At 38.9% G+C, this 18,099-nt stretch overlaps 1 long non-coding RNA gene across 1 annotated transcript in view; it reads left to right on the top strand.

The window, feature by feature from the left end:
* Positions 1 to 366: 366 nt before the first annotated feature.
* Positions 367 to 18,099, top strand: part of LOC148219760 (uncharacterized) — an 82,692-nt gene continuing 64,959 nt past the window's right edge. Inside the window, exon 1 of the long non-coding RNA XR_015799345.1 lies at positions 367 to 441. This is a non-coding gene — a long non-coding RNA (uncharacterized LOC148219760). The remainder of the gene's footprint in view (positions 442 to 18,099) is intronic.

Raw genomic sequence — 18,099 nt, 5'->3', positions numbered from 1 at the left:
AGAAAACTTCTAAGGGAACATGGTAAAAATAGCAGTGGAAAAATATTTTTCCCCAGATAAGAAGTTTGACATGAGCCCTTCTTCCTGATATATTATTAGTGCAATTTTCTAAATTGTTTCCAGATTTTGGGTTGCTTGTTTTGTTTGTGGGGGATTTTCTCTAAAAACATTTTCATTCCCCCATACAAATGCAGAAAACCTAGGAAGTCACTGTGTAAAAATTGTATTATCCCCATACAACCACTAATGCTCATTGATGCATTTGGTTTTTTTAGTTTTTCTTTTGTAAGCCATCAAAGTTTTCAGTTCAAGTAAAGTGAAAGAGCCGATAAGAAACATATTGTAATCAAGTTATTTGCTTTCCTTTTAGGTCTGAACGAAAGTCCTGCTGTGTTTAAGAAGCACTGGTTTATTAAATAGGGTTTTGTTGAAGAAAAACATGTAAGTTTCGATTATATGTAAAAGTAAAATTAATATATCTACTCATAAGGCAGTTGCTTTTTTGTAGTATGCTATTAGTTGTCTAATAGAGGGGTTTTAAAAGATAGTGAAACATTCTGCTTGCAAAAACATTGCCATTGCTTGAAAATAGTTTCAGTGTAAACCTTCAAAATATACATTTTAGAGGCCTTTACTTTGTTTTGTGAAACTCTTTTCTGCCATGTCTGATTTTGAAGTGAAGATGTAAGAGAAAACAAATGAGATAGCCTTTGGAGTTTACTCTCATTTAAAAATTTAAGCTCACTAAAAATTTTCATCATAATAAAGCATTTCCAGGAGTAGGTTAAACGTCTTCTGATCATGGGCTTATACTCAGGATTAAGACAAGTGCAAAGAAATTACAAAACTTTTAGTAATAATTTTGGACCCTAGGTAAAATGCATCTTGTTGTACTGTAAACATGTTCTCCCATCTTGCCACGTGCCCTTTCATTTTTATCTAAAAATTAGCCATCTCATTGTAATGGTCAAACCAGCCAAGTATTGCTATCTTTGCTTTATTATTCCTATCTAAGGTATTCATGCTTATGATCCATTTTGACTTTATATAGCATCTTTGTACCAATTAAATTCACTTCAAACTAAAGTTATTGTACTTGACTGCATAAATGTGCCTTAATTACATGAATAGAACTAAAGCCAGATCCCTGAATCAATGCGAATTAAACCACCATTTCGCAGCCAAACAGAAACATGTTCCCAATCACTGCACTTGAATTACTGTTATATAGCTTGGGGCTTGTATTAAAATCACTGAATAATTGCAATCAGATTATTATAATCAAGTACAGGAGTAGTAATTACAGGTTACAGTCATTTTAAGCTGCCCTAAAAGTCCCATATACTGATCATATGCATATTAAACGTTTATGTTAGTGATAAAATTAATGAACAGCATTGTAAGCTCCTGTCTGTGAGATAGGTGTCACATATCTTACCATATCGAGAGTTGACTTTGCAAAGCAAGGACACCTAGCCTATTTACATTCTTTTTCTGAGTGTTCTCATCAGAAAGTTAGCAACAAGGACAGGGGAAAAAATCCTCCATCTATTTGCAGCATAATCTGCTGCTTTACTCCATCCAAATTTTAGTACTATGCAAAGATGTTACCATTTGTCATTTTAAGATTTCACCAGGAGCACTGTTTACACCAATTTATTACACTCACAATTAAGACAATATTAACTCAAGAGAATTGAGCAAAAGACAGAAGGAACATGAAACTTTGTCAGCATTTAGACATTAGAGACATAAACATGAAGTTTTATTTCTGGTGGCTATTGGAGGACAGCATAAAGTAGAAATTAATTTAGGATATGAAGAGTTAATATTAAAACTTTTCCAACCTCCTTCATGTGCTTCTTTTAAAGAGGACATAAAGTAAATAGGTGGTTCTGATTTCCTGAGATCTTTATTAAAAATAGAAATCCATGCCATATTAATATTCCGATTGAAATAGAAAAAGAAGAAAAAGGACAAAAATATTTCTATTTTAACTATAATCATCTTGGGTTTTGAATCAAATGAATTTCTGGAATAAGAGATAGGAATTGTATTGTGATGATCTCAGTCTAAAATAGATCCTGACCCAAAATAATCATGAGGTCTCATGTTGCAAGGAAATATCTTAAGAACGTGCATGCTAACCACAAAATCATTTCATTATGGTTTTACAAGAGAAAAGAAACATAAGTACAAGAGGAAAGCTAGAAGGAGCAAACACCATGAACATGCAGAGGGACCATGTGAAGAATGTTGAGGGTTTCATATCACACCAAAATTTCAAGGGGCATTTTCTCAGGGCCTTTATTCAGACAGTTAGCAGGGAATTAACGTATGACAATTAAATGTGAATGAATAAGAAAAACTTGCAAAGATAGACCACCAGCCTACTTTCCTTGCTTTAGACTTCTTCCAGCCACCACAACAGCCAGCATAAGCTAGAAAAAAAGGCCAACCAAATACTCAGGTGCTGTTGCTGGAAAATTACATGCTATATTTCAGTATCTGGGTTGCAGAGAAGCCAAGTTCACCCTTTGGTTGCCCAGAGTGGTTGGCTCAAGATGCTGAACAAAGCAAAAGGGGAGTGAGCAACACAAATGGGTTGAAACACAAGCCCCAGAAGAAGGAGGTTTAGTCCAATGGGATAACATAATCTCAGGACCTGCCAGTGAGCTTTAGAGCTTATAAAATATCTGCTGTAATTTATGAACACGATTTTTATAAATTCACTTTGCAAAAAATAAGTATCTCTTTAATTACTGAGATGTAACATCTGCAATGAGATCCAACCATGTCATCTTCTGAGAGCTCAGAAGAGGTTCAGGAGTCTGGGAAGGCTGGTTCTCTCTCACTACAGGATTGTGTTCAGCTTCTTGGAGTAAGCAGGTTAGGTTGGGTGCTAGGAAGGATGATGCTTCTAACCAATGTGCAAGAAGAGGACTTAAACAGATAAATGGATACACTTTGGAGAATTATTCTTTAAAAAATGATGTCGAGCAAATACTTTATGATACAATGGTTTACAATATCACCATTAATGAAACATATCTCAGTGAAAAGAACAGATGCATGGATTTTCAATTACAAGGCATAGTATGGTCAGTTATTTCCAAAAAATTGCTGACATGTACTTCACCTCATCCCCATAACACACATGAAAATATTATATTTTTCTCCAACAAGCTCGCTTAGGAAAAATTATGACTGTAAAAATACTGCATGGGAAAAAAATAAAGGATAAACCTAAAAGTTAAAACTGCCTGCAGAGGTCAGGAACATTGCCATAGTGTAAATAATCATGGTTTTATTAGTATTGAAGTATATCTACAGCTGCATAGAAAAAGTATTTCTCTCTTCTCAAGCAGTAGGAACAGCCCTTCTGATGTCTTGTTCCATCTTGTGGATTCACAAGTCTATGCATCTTGAAATGTTTTTAGCAAGAAGATGGCACTTACTGGATTTAGATCTGACACGTCACGACCATTGTTAAGGCTGAAGTCCAAAGGTCATAATGATGCAACAGCCAGAGCTGCACTCCCTTTGCCACTATGGTCCCATGCCTAGAATGAGTTCCACCCTAGGAACAGGAGGCCTTAGATGTGGCTCGAGCTTTTGCTCCATGGCCTTTTGGCTGTCAGACTGTGTTCAAAGGAAGCAAGGAGGAGGGGGCGGTTTTTTGCATAGGGTAAAAAGGATTCTTTACTTTGGGGAATCCACGGGACAAAAGACAAAAATGGTGAAGGTGCAACAACTTAAATATAGGGGAGGTTCAAGGGGAAGGTACAAATTCTTAGCAAATTGGAGAAATTCTGGAGAGGAGTAAAGGGTACGGTTAACAAAGATATTTTCCAATGAGGGAGGTAGGGGGAAAAACTGGGTCACATGGACTAATGAGACCTGAAGTTTTAGGGGATTTCCAAAGGGGAATTCCAAGCAGGGGACTGGCACAAAGCAGGATTGACAGGTAGTTTAGGATAGATTGACAAGGTGGATGGGAGGGTATAATTTTGGACTAAATCATTAACTTGGGCAATAACAGAACACACCATTAACAAGAAACACACTACAACAACTTAACGTATCAAATGTATAATGAGCTATTCTATTCACAAAGTTAGTTTATTCGTTCAAAATACTTCAATGCCTATCTGTTAGGAGACTTGCTGGATTTAGAGATCTCTGTGGAGAATCATGGTGAAGTGATGGGTGTTTAATGAGCAGCAGCTGTGACTGGAGTGCAGGGGGTTCATCAACAGGAACACCCCACTTGCTGTATATGTGAATATAAGCTAGTAGAGATATGAAAGTTTCTAGTAACAGGAAGGAATTTTTCTTTTTCTCTCTTACATGTTTGCTTTTAAAAGCCTCTGGTTTTCAGCATTTGGGTAAATTCATTAAAAGTGAAATTTTGATAAGCAAACTGTTGAACAAGGAAAACTCACTGATAGATACTGGGCAAATTATTACTCCAGTATTCCCTATAGAAGTTAAAAAAATATTCCTTTCTTCTCTAACACACACTTTGAAGGTATTTACTATCCTTTACATCTTCCTTTAACATCACACTCAAGACTTCAGACCAGATATATTTTTAAGATTTCTTGCAACAGCCAAGGCATAAACTCAGACCATCAGGGATACTGAGATGTTTATTCAGAGAAATGAACTGATTTTATATTCTTCAAGACACAGTATTTCCTTGTTGTGGCATGCGTTTATTTTATTTAGTTCATTGTTAAAGTTTCTGTAATGGGTTGTCCTTATGTACCTCTGTGTTACCCCAGTTAGTTTGCCCCTAAGTTGTATCCACCCCTGAAACGACCTTATATGGCATTCTCCACCCCTTGTTCCAGTTCCTTCCTTGTCCATTACTGAAACCGTGCCCCTTGTTACAGTACCTTCCCTGCTGGTCCCACCCTGGGCCTATCCCTTTTTACTCCACCCCCCTGGAAATCCCCTAATACTGGAAGCCCCATTGGGCCATTGACCCTTTCTCCTCCCCCTTCTTCCCTCATTGGTTTATACTTTGTAAAACTCTGCCCTTCACTCCTCCCCTAAGAATTCTTTATTAGTTGATTGTTTGCACCCACCCCCTGTTATGCCTCTGTATTTAATCCCAGGCACAGCAGAGCTCAGGGTTCTTTGCCAACTCAATTGGAAGCTGTTGGAAGCTCAGGAGCTAAGAGCCTCTGTCTTCTCATTCACTTCATCCCTTATGGTGACTACACTGTTGAGCAAGGGGCTCCAAAGATTCTGCACCCAGTGAATCTCACATTGAGGCAGGTCCCCACACCTGGCACAGTGCTGGTGTTTCCCCTTGAGCTAGCCCAGGCTTCAGTGGTTGCGGCATTTCCTTATACAGTATTTTTCACTAAGCAACTTAGCACATTTTGCCACGTCAGCAATGCACCTTCTTAATGGTTTTATGTGGAGTGATCCTTTTTGTAGAGCATCTGCCATGTGGGCGTCCCCCAAGGCTAGACAGAGACAAGCTTCTTTGTGCTGCCATGGCATTCTGCAGGTACGTCCCGTAGCCTGTAGCTCAACTCTGTGTCTTATCTCTTTCTACAATATCCCCTTCTTCATTTTATGCAAAGAAGAATCAAAAAATACTCCCAAAATTAGAACACATTTGACCCACTGTCCAAACCAAACAAGCTCCATTCATCTTGTTCCCTCAGCTTCCCCACAAGCTGATGAAGAAAGCAGGGTAACCAAGGTCGGACCACTCTTGCAGGTAGCCATTGCGGACCGGAATCTGTGGAAACACAAGTATACCTTTACCCTCAGGTTATCCATGGAAAGGGTCCTTCCCATTTTCACTTTCAAGATTCCTAACATGTACTTGAGCTTTTTTCTAAGAGAGCCTGTGATTCACTAAAATGTTGTTGGATGGGAATTAAGTGATTCTGAATGCAGTTCAAAAAATGAAGAACATATAAGGCTTTCTGCAGTCTTTCATGAGGGGTATATATCATCCATACGCACCTCATTTTTTGTTGTAACAACGTGGGCTTGAGAATGCTGTGGGCCCATTCAACAATCACTTGACCTATAGGGGAATGTGGAATACCTGTGACATTGTGCATATCCCACAAATGAAAAAAATTCAGCCATCTGTTTGTATATAAAAGCTAAAACCCAAGGCACCAGTATAGGCCACACCTTTATCAATCTTTAGGGAGACAGATTCTCCAGGGGCTACAAAAGCAGATGTAAAATGACACTGGACATCTTTTTCATGTTTACCTGTATGGGCAAAAGCAAAAATACATGTGGAAGAGGTATCAATCATAACATGAACATATTTCAACTTAACAAATTCAGAAATATGTGTAATAACATGCACTTCTCTTACTATGAACAGTAAAACAATACATCTAATAAAACAATTGTCAGCTGCCTAAATACTTAACCATCACCCAGAGTCTGCAATTTCTGGGGAGGCCCATTTCACAGTGAGGACCTGGAGGACCTTTCCCATGAAAGGTTTCCAAGTTTACCTCAAAAGGGGGTTCATTTTTAGAAGACCAAATCAGCAAGTCAAAGTGACTTAGTCACATTTTTAGTGCAGAAACACATGGGTTTGATGGCATACTTCCCTCAAGTAGCCAGTGCCAGGGCTTGACCAGGCCTTGACTGGGACTGTTTCCCTAAAATATCCTACAAGCAAATGTTTATTAATAACAGTTAGGAACATGACCTCACAAGAGCTCATCTTTCCCATAAACGGGGACAGATTAAAAACGCCCAGTAACTGGTAGCAATACACACCTCCTTCCCATGAATGGAGACAGTGATTTAACAGACAGTTGGGAAACAAAATTACAAGGGAATTTTTGCCTTGTAAGGGAAATTTCTGCCTATAGTCGGGAACTGGAAATATGTAATATAAAAGAGAGTTAATGACTTTATGTCAGGATTATTACAGGAAGACATATAACAAAAAGCAACGCAATGCTTTTTGCCTGCAACGATGCAGGCAGTCAAAAGGTGGTATGGTAGAAAGCAATCTCTGAGATAGGATCCAGGATTATGGCAACATTGCAGGAGATGGTAGTCCTGACTATAGGGACCCCACTGGCACAGTAACGTGCAGCAATCATCATGTTCCACTCATTTTCTAACAAAAATAGGAGTGTTCCACAGACCAGCTGCAAGAATGACACATTTAGCTCACAGCCACCCCCACACAAGATGGTGCAAATGCTGAAGTTTTCTCCTGAGGAATGGGCCACTAGTCCACCAAATTCTCTTCTCCAGCACAGCATTGGCTTATGAGGATCCACAGGAGGTTGCAATCCGTGGCAAGCAGGTGGCTCAGGAGCGCACCACTGGATGCTTGGTGGTGCTGCCAGGCTCCCTGCTGAGCTGCCCACACGAAGAAAGCCATGCTTGCCCCACCAGACCCACAGAGATGCTGGCCCTCCACGTGCCGGCATTCTCCAGCTGTGCCATGTGCTCGCTGCTGTGGCACAGCTTTGCTACATGCTCACCACCATGTGCTCACCACCGCCACTCCGGTGTACTGTGATTCCACACACTCCCTGTCGCTGCCGCCACCTGCATACTCTCGCAGAGGACAGGCAGACAGGGAATACACTGTCAGGACTGGCTGCCCCAGGTCCTGCCACTCATTGCGGCACTGCTCCAGCTCATCCCACATGGTGTGGGGCAGCACAAGCTCCTTTAAATCTGCATCTCCCACTGCTGCATCTTGTTTTCTCACTGCTGCCCACTGACTATACAGACTGGGGGGGAAAAAAATCCAGTGTCCCCGAGGGTCGGGGGACCAGGGACCATGCTCTGGTTCTCCCACAGCTCTGACAGACTTACTATCAGAGCCTTGTGTTTTGCTCAGTAGCACCGTGGAAGGGGCCGGCATGGCTGTTGAGGTGGCACAAGTGTCCTTCTTTTTCCACTCTCCAGGTGCCACGTGCACTAGGAGTGCCTCATACACAGTCTGCCACGGATACAAAACCTCTGCCAGTGCTCCATCACCTCGTGTAACTTGGTCTCACAAAGGGTTCCCTAAAGGGTCCCATGTCCAAGGGTCAAAAACATTGGTACTGTCTAAAGTTGAACCACAGTCTTAACAATAACATAACAAGCCCATAACAAGAGTCTGTTCAAATCTGTAGATTCAGCTTTCCTGCCATGTTTTATCAAAATCTATTTCAACGTCTCCGTGATGTTCTTTTGTCCCGGGGGTGCACCACTCCCCATAGTTCTCAGCTGTTTACATTCCTTTCTGTGGAAAGGTCAGTCAGAACCACGGACTGCATTTCAGTCCCAAGGCTTCGTTTCAGCTCCCCTATAGTTCAGCTGAGCATTGTTATGGTGCAGCCACCTGTTGCCTGTCAAGTCCCTGATGCAGGGCACCATTTGCAGTGACCAAGGCACTCAGACTGGCAGGGATGCTGAGATGTTTGCTCAGACAAAAGGGCTGGCTTTATACACTTTTTCAAGACACAATATTTCCTTATAGGGTGTTTTTCACCTGTCACATACTGCCACGTCAGCAACATGCTTTCTTAATGTTTTTATATGGGGTTATACTGTCTGTAGGGCACCTGCCTTGTCACATCTCCTCCTCCCAAGGCCAGGCACAGACAAGCTTCTCTGTGCTGCCATGGCATTCTGCAGGCATGCCCCACAGCCTGTAACCCAAAGCTATCTCATCTCACTCTACAATTTCTTTGTTATTTTCACTGTCCTACAGCTTTCCATAGGTCAAGGAAGGTCAGTTTTCCTACAAGTAGAATTTCATATGAGGAAAATTTCGGGAAATAAATTTTTTCTGATCTTTTTTATTCTGTGCATAACATAGAATGTTCCTAAAATTGTAAAATCTAAGCTTAACTTTTGTCACGTGAAAGAAAGACAGATAGAAAAGCACAAAACTATTATGACTTTGCAGTCTGAAATGGCTTTGCATCTCTGTCAGTCAGAGGTGAACTTGATGGTCCACTTAAAAGAATTTTCTGTACCATCATTTCAGATGTCTGCACACCAGAGTCCCTTTTCTTTACCCATTTTCTTCAATCTTCATGGGGCATTTTTGTACTTTTAGGCAGAAAAGCATGGTGAAAAACATACAAGGGACAATTGTTTTCAGATGCAAGAAAAGATCACTCCAGTTAAGCTATTCAAAACTGCTGATTGGAAGAGAAATCTCTCTGATGATGGTTTGGGTTTTTTAAGAACAAATTAAAAGGCAAATGTCCCAGAATTAATTCCCACTACTGAACTGCTATTTAAGGAATTTTTTATATACACCACCCTGGGAATAATTGATTGATACTGAGCCAATATTGCAAGATTACTTTATATTATACTTTTGTGTTTTTATGAGTGGCTGTTTTGGTAAATGTATCCACAATTACCACAATCAGCTGGTTGTGGTTATTTATAATGAAATTAAACACAGTTTTGCTAGAACTGCAAAGGAATCTGAGCTTCGAAAACTTCATTGCAAAATGCTTCATGAGAAAACAGCCTCTGATGCCTTGCCATCTGAATTTTAGAAAAATTTCCTCATGCAGTCCCTCTTCAGATTAGCTGGATTTGGAAGAGTAGGTTCAGTTTGATCAAATTATGACATAAGTTTCATCTAGTGGTTGTAGAATCTTTAACTTAATGAATCTTATTGGACTCAAATGTGTTAAATTCAAAGTATAATGTACAGAAAAGACAAAAGTATCACAGGGTCCAAGTCCTGGAAGTAGTAGGACTATGAACTTGCCTTAAATGTCAGCTGTTAATTAGAGATGGAATTCCTTTGAGTTTAGAAAAATAATTTCAGACGTGGTTATATTTATAATGCCATTACTTAATTTGAGAAAGGTTTTTTGACACCAAGTAGTAGACAAAAGAGTAATGTTGACATGCAATGTAAGTGACATACTTTTGCTGAAAGTTACATCAGTGATCTTGTAAGAATACTGAGGGGTTATCACCTTGTAACATACTTGAATCAATGACATGCTCTACACTGTACAGTTTTCAATTTAACACTAAATAGTCAAATGAATATTATTTTTTCAGATGTGCACATACACACCTTTTCTTTTAGTCCTACTGCCTATGCAGTAACATTTCTTTCATGAAACATTATGCAAACAAGATGGAATGGAAATTAAAGGTCTAAGATTGTAAGACTAATAGAAATTATGTGAATGGCCCGGCTACATCTGCGGTGAATCTCAGCATGTAGAAGAATGAATACTCTTAGGTTCCCTTAAAGACAGGATGATGAGTATGTTATTCAAGGTTAATCTCTCCACAATCTCTCTCCTGGCTCCAAGCAACTGTGCTTGCAGGGTGTGTTGTCACCTGTGGACCCACAAAAAATAGTGGAGTTGTTCTACTCCTACATTGAGCTTTAGCTCTCAGCCAGTGAGAGCCTCGGCAACCCAGTTAGAAAAAGCATTGAGATTCCTATAGGATGGGCATGTTCCAATATGATACTTGGCTTCACAGCAGGTAACTCCTTGTCCCTATTAAAGTCTGGTTTGAGGACAGGCTCTACCTATGAGGTATGTCCATTATGTCTGCACTGTTGTATAACATTTGAAATACAAGGCTTGCTCCATTCCTCTTGAGATTGAGTCTCTGTTTCCTGTATAGAGCTGTAGAAATTATAGCACTTCAGTGAATTCACCTGAAAACTGAGGCTAGAGGGGCATTCTGATTTAGGGATTGCCTCTAAATTTTAGTAAACCTGAATTTTAGTTAGTTTGATCACTTCATTCTGCCCTCAAGTCTCTCAGGCCTACTGCTTTAAACCTTATTTATATTCCCTGTAAACGTCAGGATTTTAATCATTACTCAGTTGATAGCTGTAGTGTTTCAGAGGAAATTTCAACAATTCTCAAGTTACTACTGCAAATTATTAAATGTGAGAAAAGATAGGATGCTTTCCTCACAGTAAATTTTTGTCCACAGCAGCACAGTAAGTATACATTCCGCTCTTTCCAGCATGAAGCTACTGAAAACAGGCTGCATAAGTCAACTTGTGGTCAACTCCTTTTTATGGTGCTCAAAAATGCCAAGACAAAATATCCACATGTACAGTTTTGAAGACTTCATTGGCACCCTCCTTGATTTTTCCAAATTTTTCACTAATATACAACTGTCAGATATTGTCATATTGAGAACGATAACATAGTATTGAATTTATAAATTATTGATAATGCTCCAATACAATCTGGTTTAGCAGAAGCTAAAGTTCTCTACCATTTAGATCATATCCAAATGCATATTAGCAACAGTAGGACTAAGCAATCACTTTTCTCTAAAACAGAAAATTTCCCCAAGTTCCTATGTGTTGGAATTATGAAGATCACTCTGCTTCCAAAACAGGAAATGCAAAAAATAACAAGTAAACTTTTTTATTCTCTCCAACATAAAAAAACCTACCACACAAACAGACCTTTAGGAGGGGTCTAATTTAGATTTCACCAGCATTCTCCTGATAGATGATGATGATAAATTGTTATTTTAAATATAATATGTCATTTATTACAACAATAAAATTGAATGAGAATCAAGTCTGCCACTCGAGAGAATGAAGGGGGGCGGATGAAGGAGGAACAGCAGAATAAATAACTAGAGTTCAGTGGAGATATTAAAAAAATACCAGTGATATATTTCTAGTGACTTCAGTCTTTTAATGTTTCACCATGTTCTCAATCCAGGAAACACATCTAAAACTAACACAGTAATTTAAAAGATATGGTATAAAAAATCAAGCAGAAAAATTTGACAGAGCAAGGCTCCCGAAGAAGCTATGTCCTATTGATTAACACTACTTTTTGAAATGTTAATTAGTTTTACTCTTAACGGCTTGTCATTGTCTAAAAGGGCATAGGAACAAACCTTCCAGAGTGAAGGCTGAGAAGTTTTTAACTCCTTCATGACAGGAATTGGTGCACATGCCTTTGCTTTCAATAGCATCAGGAGCAGACAAGAATTAATTAGCTTTGGTGATCAGTAAAATAAAAGAATGTATCTGAACTAGTTTTCAATGACAAGAGGGTGAAAGAAATATGAAGTAAATTAAGACGTAGAGAGTAGTTACTGCCCATGAGCTAACTTGACCTTCTTTATTAGGACAGACAACTTAGCCAAAAGATGAAATTATTTCCCCATGAGAATGATGTCTAAGAAGTTTGCGATTGCTTTATTTATTTAAATGTGGGTTGATGGTGCATTGAAGACTGCAATGTATGGAGAACTGAAGGAAATAGAAGGAATGAGATAATGATGATGATGTAAGAATATGTTTTTTTCATTATACATTTCAATTTAAATCATTATCTTGAAATTTTTGAAGAAATGGGAGGAGCAAGGGTGACCTTAAATATATTTTCCTCATATTTTTTTGTGCTTCTAGTGAAAATCTGAAACAAAATAAAAGAGTTTGCAGCTTGGGAACTTCTGTGCATCATACATAGACCACTATGTAGCTGTTAATGCCTGAAATATTAAACTAGGGATTTATAGGCTGGACGTGAAAAATCAAAGTGCAGGGAGGGAAGCTGCCCGAGCTGACTTATCACATAGTCCAGTGATCAGCAGAATATAAAGCACAGTTCTACCTTCACCCCCGCCCCCCCAAAATCACATCCCTGTAGCAGGGAGGTGACCAGGCTGTGTTGTTCCCTGTTTGGAAATTGTTTCAGCAGGCTCAGTTCTCCCAGCCTGTAGGCAAAGCACATCTCTTGCACACTAAGATTATCTATATAATCCTCAATTATGAGAGAAGTGCAAAAATGTGATGCTAAATTTGAATCAGACAAACCCATAAACACTCCATTTATATTTCATATTGGCCACAAAGCTCAGAGAACCTGGCAAAGCAAACAGAGGCTCTTTCCACTATCTTTGCTAAGGGAGTGGTATCCTGTCATGAGACAACAGTCTTGGCTTGTCCCTGTAGTTTGCTGAACACCTTTCTGTATTATTTTAATTTGCAGCGTTTGACAGATTTGAGCAAAATTATAAATTTTTTTACTGGTTGAAGTTTCTGTGCGAAGACTTCAACCAGTTTCACTTTGGAACCAGGCCAAATTGTTTCCAAATGCAGAATTTGTGATGTAGAGGATTTTTTTCTCCCCCCCGTAAGGGGATTCTCTGGTAGTGATTACTCTGTGGAAAATATTATCTATCCTATGAAATATTTTACTTCTTTTTGTCACTTGTCTTTTCTCTCCTTCCTATGAGGTTCTGAAATTAGTACATTCCAAGTGAACTTTGGCTAAATGTAAAAGGCTTAATTATGAAACATGATATGTTGGAAAATCCCCTCATATCAATTAATAATGTTCCCAGAAAAAAACTGGCTTGTGGAAATGCGACATGTAAATTAAATAGAATCTGGAGACTAAACTATTTTATTGAAAAGAAATAACCTTATTGTGTCCATAAGTATAAAAATTTCAAGTCTTTATTCTGTTCCACGCATGTTTTCAAGAGAAAAGAAAAAACCTGGAAAAGTTTTTAGAAACTGCGTAAGCTGCATTGTCTATGCACAATGTAGGTATAATACTACATTGATCAGCAACTATAATGTAAAAGGTAATGTGTGAGAGTTTTTTATGCTTCTCAGTAGTATAAAGGAATGTGAGTGGATTTTAAACATTTTGATTAGCACCACAAAGATTTTAATGCTTTATTTGAACAGTTTGCTATAGGGCAAACACATTTGGTAGACAAGTAAAATGAAAGCATGGGCATCAGGGTTCCCTGTTTTCTATTAAGTAATGCTGCAAAGTAAGCAGAAGTTGGATTCAGATATCAGATAATTATCTCCACGCTGTGTGTCACAGTAAATAATTTTAATTGGTTTAACTTCAGGGACCATTACTGGCCTAATTAGAAACATGAAAAGGCTACAAGTATTAGGAAATATCCTGAAGGAATGAGAACATTAGCAATTCTGTCAAGCCATTTTTAAAATAGTACACAGTAGCAGTCACATTTCACTAAAAGGCAGCTTACTTGAAAGGTGCTTTTTAGGAAAACAGTACTTGTGATTTTGTAATGTGAGAAGTTGATGGGGAAACATAGAGAATTTGTAGTGCTTGACATATACTAATCCAATCCTGAATTCTGTTTTTAAAGACATTGGTTCATGTTGTGCATTACAGGAATTATGAGAGGTTGGGGCCAGTGAGGAAGTTAATTTTGCTAAAAGGAAAAGAAAATAAAAGAAGTTAAAGCACCCAGGTTACGTGGAGTTTAGAAGGATGGAGGTTAGGAAAATTTTAAGCAAAAGTGTATGTCAGACTTAGTGCTTTGGTGAAGCTTTGTAAAAATGTCTTTTGAGCTTTACACTCTTCAACTCTGCCTCAAGGTTTTGGATCTTCTGTAGGTATCCACACTCCTAATGAGATCACGAGTTGTGCTGAATGGCACCTTCTGGTTTAAATATTTTTCAGTGTTGCGTTTTAAAACTTCTAGCCGCTAAGAAAAAACCCTATGGCTTAGAGGTCTGCTCTTTGACTCCTCTGTAACTGAAAGCTAACAGGCAAGCAGGGTTAGCTCAAGAAAGAATTATTTAGCAGAGTTCAGATGACAGTGTTAACTTCCTTACTTTTGCAAAAACCAAGACACAGAGCTTTCCTTCATTTGTACTCAGCTGATTCCCATAAACATTATGAATATTTCTAAAATGCTGTTGCTTTAATGAGCATTTGGTTTACTTTGGATTTGTTCCATCACTGTGTTTGATTTGTCTGCTTCTGCTTTCTAAGGGTTTATTTGTAACTTGCTTTTACTGTGTTGCTTGCTTTTTAGATGTTAGTGAGCACCACCAGATGAGTTACCTTTGTGCATGTTTAGAGACTGGGTTTGAAGAAAGAAAGGAAAGCATGCTAGTGAATAAAAAGCTCATTTACTCCTTTATCTGGATGTGTTTTTCAATTGGGTCCCCATTCTCTTTTCTGTGGTATTTTATATAATATGCCTGAGGTGGCAGAAGATATACTACAGAGGAAATTTTTTATGACAGCCTTAAGGGAATGAGGATTTTATTGGTGTTATGCTATATGTTTGCCAATAGAGGCAGGATAAAATCTTGTGTGAGAGGAACAATGATAGAGACTGCCAAACACTACACTGCTGGAGAAGAGGATCAAAGATTTAAGCAGGTCATGATGCTTGAAGAGTTAACAATATCTGCCACCATACAGTAAAGGATATTTCTGTTGATGAATCCCTTAAAGCCATGCATATTCATAATTTATTCATGATTAACCTCTATTATTTTATTAATCAGTGGGAATTCCAATATACACATGCATAACCAAAAATACACAAAAACTCACAAAAAATCACAGTATTGATCATCTATATCTTAATCTTATTCAGTGTCAGTTCATTATGCAGACTATACACCACCTAATAAGTAAACTCCTTTGGTATTTTTATCTAGTGTCATTGACCATTATTTTGTTCTCATGCTTAGTTTATCTTTTTCATAACTCTGTTCTGTCAGGACTGTCTTGTCCCCTAATAAACAAAACAGATTCAATTCTTACAGAGTCTCTGCACAATATAGCCTTATTCTGCCTGACCTTTGTCTGTGTCTAAAACTGGCTTAGTGAGAAATCATCTGAAAGCCAAATACACTATATAAGGGTACATAATTTTTTACCAAATGTCACTTTCAGTCATTTTCTGTTCCTCCTCTAGCATCTCCTGATTTACATTTTTGAAGACCATTACCCATTGAACAAAAGTTCCCATTGATTTAGCAAAGGTTTTTCTGATACAAGAGTGCTTACAATGCTTAAAATGTGAAAAAGACCAATTGATCATGCATGATATTCAAAAATAACTTCACCTAGTCCACTGGTGTAAATTCAAGAAAGCAGTGAAAGTGCTGAAACTGCTAAAACTTGGACATGCATTAGATAATGAATGAATATGTAAAGCTTTGATTTTGTCAAGCTAATGCATATACCAGCATAGTCGCATAAGACTTAAAACGAATTGTTTCAGCAAAATGGTTTTTTGTGATTGCTTAGTTTTCCAGTTAGATATTGTGAGAGGTTTTAATGGTATCTGATATCTTTTTGTATTTAATCTGAAAAGGTATTGCAGCAGCAGAGTATACAATAAAATGGCTTGTGATATATAGTGAGAGTTTCCCTTTGATGACCTCAGTGAAAATTTCCAGAGGCAGAGTGCAGAACTGTGCACAAAAAATTACTTCATGGTGAGGTTTGCATGGAGCCCCTGTACCATAGGCTGACCTCCCCCTCTGCCCTCATCCAGCTGGTAAAGGACACGTCTTTTAGCAGACAGACTTTACCCAGACTCTCGGTGACAGTCTGGGTTCCATGTTTTGAAACCACCCTATCCACATCATCTCAGAGCCACCTCTGAATGTCTCCCTGCTTCCTTCCCGTAAGGAGGATGAAGATGTACTTTATGTGTTTATATTACATATTCTTGATATGTTTATATTACATTTAAATATATATTTGCATATAACTAAAGATCTAAAAATTGCATGTAAAATGGACAAAAAGAAAATGTTCCAGAAGGTTTCCACAAAAGACCACACAAACTAGAAGGAAAAGCCAATTATTCATGAAACAGAAAACATAATTCCAGTTATATTATGGACATAAAGGGCCAGTAGCACGGAGCTCCAATTGCCCACAGCGTGGGGAGACTACTGTGGCCTGTGGGCCCATAGAAATACAGAATCATCAAGCTTGGAAGATCATCAAGATCATCTGCTTCATCCATCAACCGAGCATCACTACAATCACCCCTGAACCATATCCCTAGCCCACACACAGATACCTCTGGGGCACCTCAAGAGACAGTGACTCCACCACCTCCCAGGGGCACTTACTCCAATGACTAACCACAATTGCCATGATTTCAGTTATTCTTTTTTTTCAATTTTTTTAATATCTAATCTGAACCTCCCCTGTCACCACTCAAGGCCGTTTACTCTCATTCTTTCACTTGAGCCAGGGCATAAGAGACAGATCCCCACTTCAATAAAACCACCTTTCACATAGTTGTAAAGACCATGGGGCAGTGCATCCTGGAAATGTGTATTCTTCCTTCACCTTAGTGAAGGGCTATATAGAAAGCAGCAGAAATCTGTCTGAGTGACACCAGAGGGACAGAATAAGACCAGGACCTTGTTCTTGACCTGTCTTTCTGTGGACTTGCAGCCCTAAACAGCAGAACAAGAAACTATTGGGCAATAACCCTCGATCACCTTGGGCAAATTCCTGCCGCCCAAGGCTCTGCCAGACTCAGGTCAAGGCTGTCAGTCCCACTTCTTTCTGTCAGCCAGCAAACACCTGAGTGTCATGGGCCATAGCCAGCCTTTGGCCCCCTGCAACAGGGCACATCTCTGAGGCTGGAGCCAAGAGCTGGTGTCCATTTTAACTCTGTAACTTTCAGTTAGCATCCTTGCAGAAGGGATCCAATCCCCAGCTGTATGGCTAAGGACAAGCTTTCATTCTATGGTCCTGTCCCTGCCTGGATCTGCAGCTATGAAAGGCAGGATAGGTCAACAAACAACGGGACAGGCACCATAAAATTCACCATAGGAAGTCTTGGATAACAGCGCTGTAAGAATTTTCAACACTATGTAAAATGTAGTGAATCTCTGGCCACGTGGCTGAGAACAGCTCCATGCGCTGGTCCTCTCCCTCTCTGTGCTTGCATCAGAAAAAGCAGGATAATATCAACAAAAATCAGAACCGACAACATCAGTTCATCAGGAATGGAATATTCTTTGTACATATAAGCTCATGTCCTTGCAGTGATGTCTGTGTTACACTTCAAGGTCAAAATCCGTATACTAGACCTTCTAGGGTAAAATCCTTAGGCCTGTCCCAAAAGCCACTTCAAGACCTTCTGTAGAATCTGTGTCCTACAGAGCAGCTCTATGTGGATGTCTCTGGCAATTGGCAGTGTGTCTCTACATAAATATTTAGACTTTTTTTTAACCAGAAGATTTACTAAGTTGGCAGTTTTCCTCCTGTGAGAAGATAGATATTTTGGTGTCCAGGTCAGCATCTGTCCTTAGCTGGAAGGATTTTCAAATGAGACAGA

This window comes from Sturnus vulgaris, chromosome Z, assembly GCF_052056855.1.
Source record: "Sturnus vulgaris isolate bStuVul1 chromosome Z, bStuVul1.hap1, whole genome shotgun sequence".
NCBI classification, from domain to species: domain Eukaryota; kingdom Metazoa; phylum Chordata; class Aves; order Passeriformes; family Sturnidae; genus Sturnus; species Sturnus vulgaris.
The sequence above is the reverse complement of the archived record's forward strand: the minus strand, read 5'-3'. Positions and strand labels throughout refer to the sequence as shown.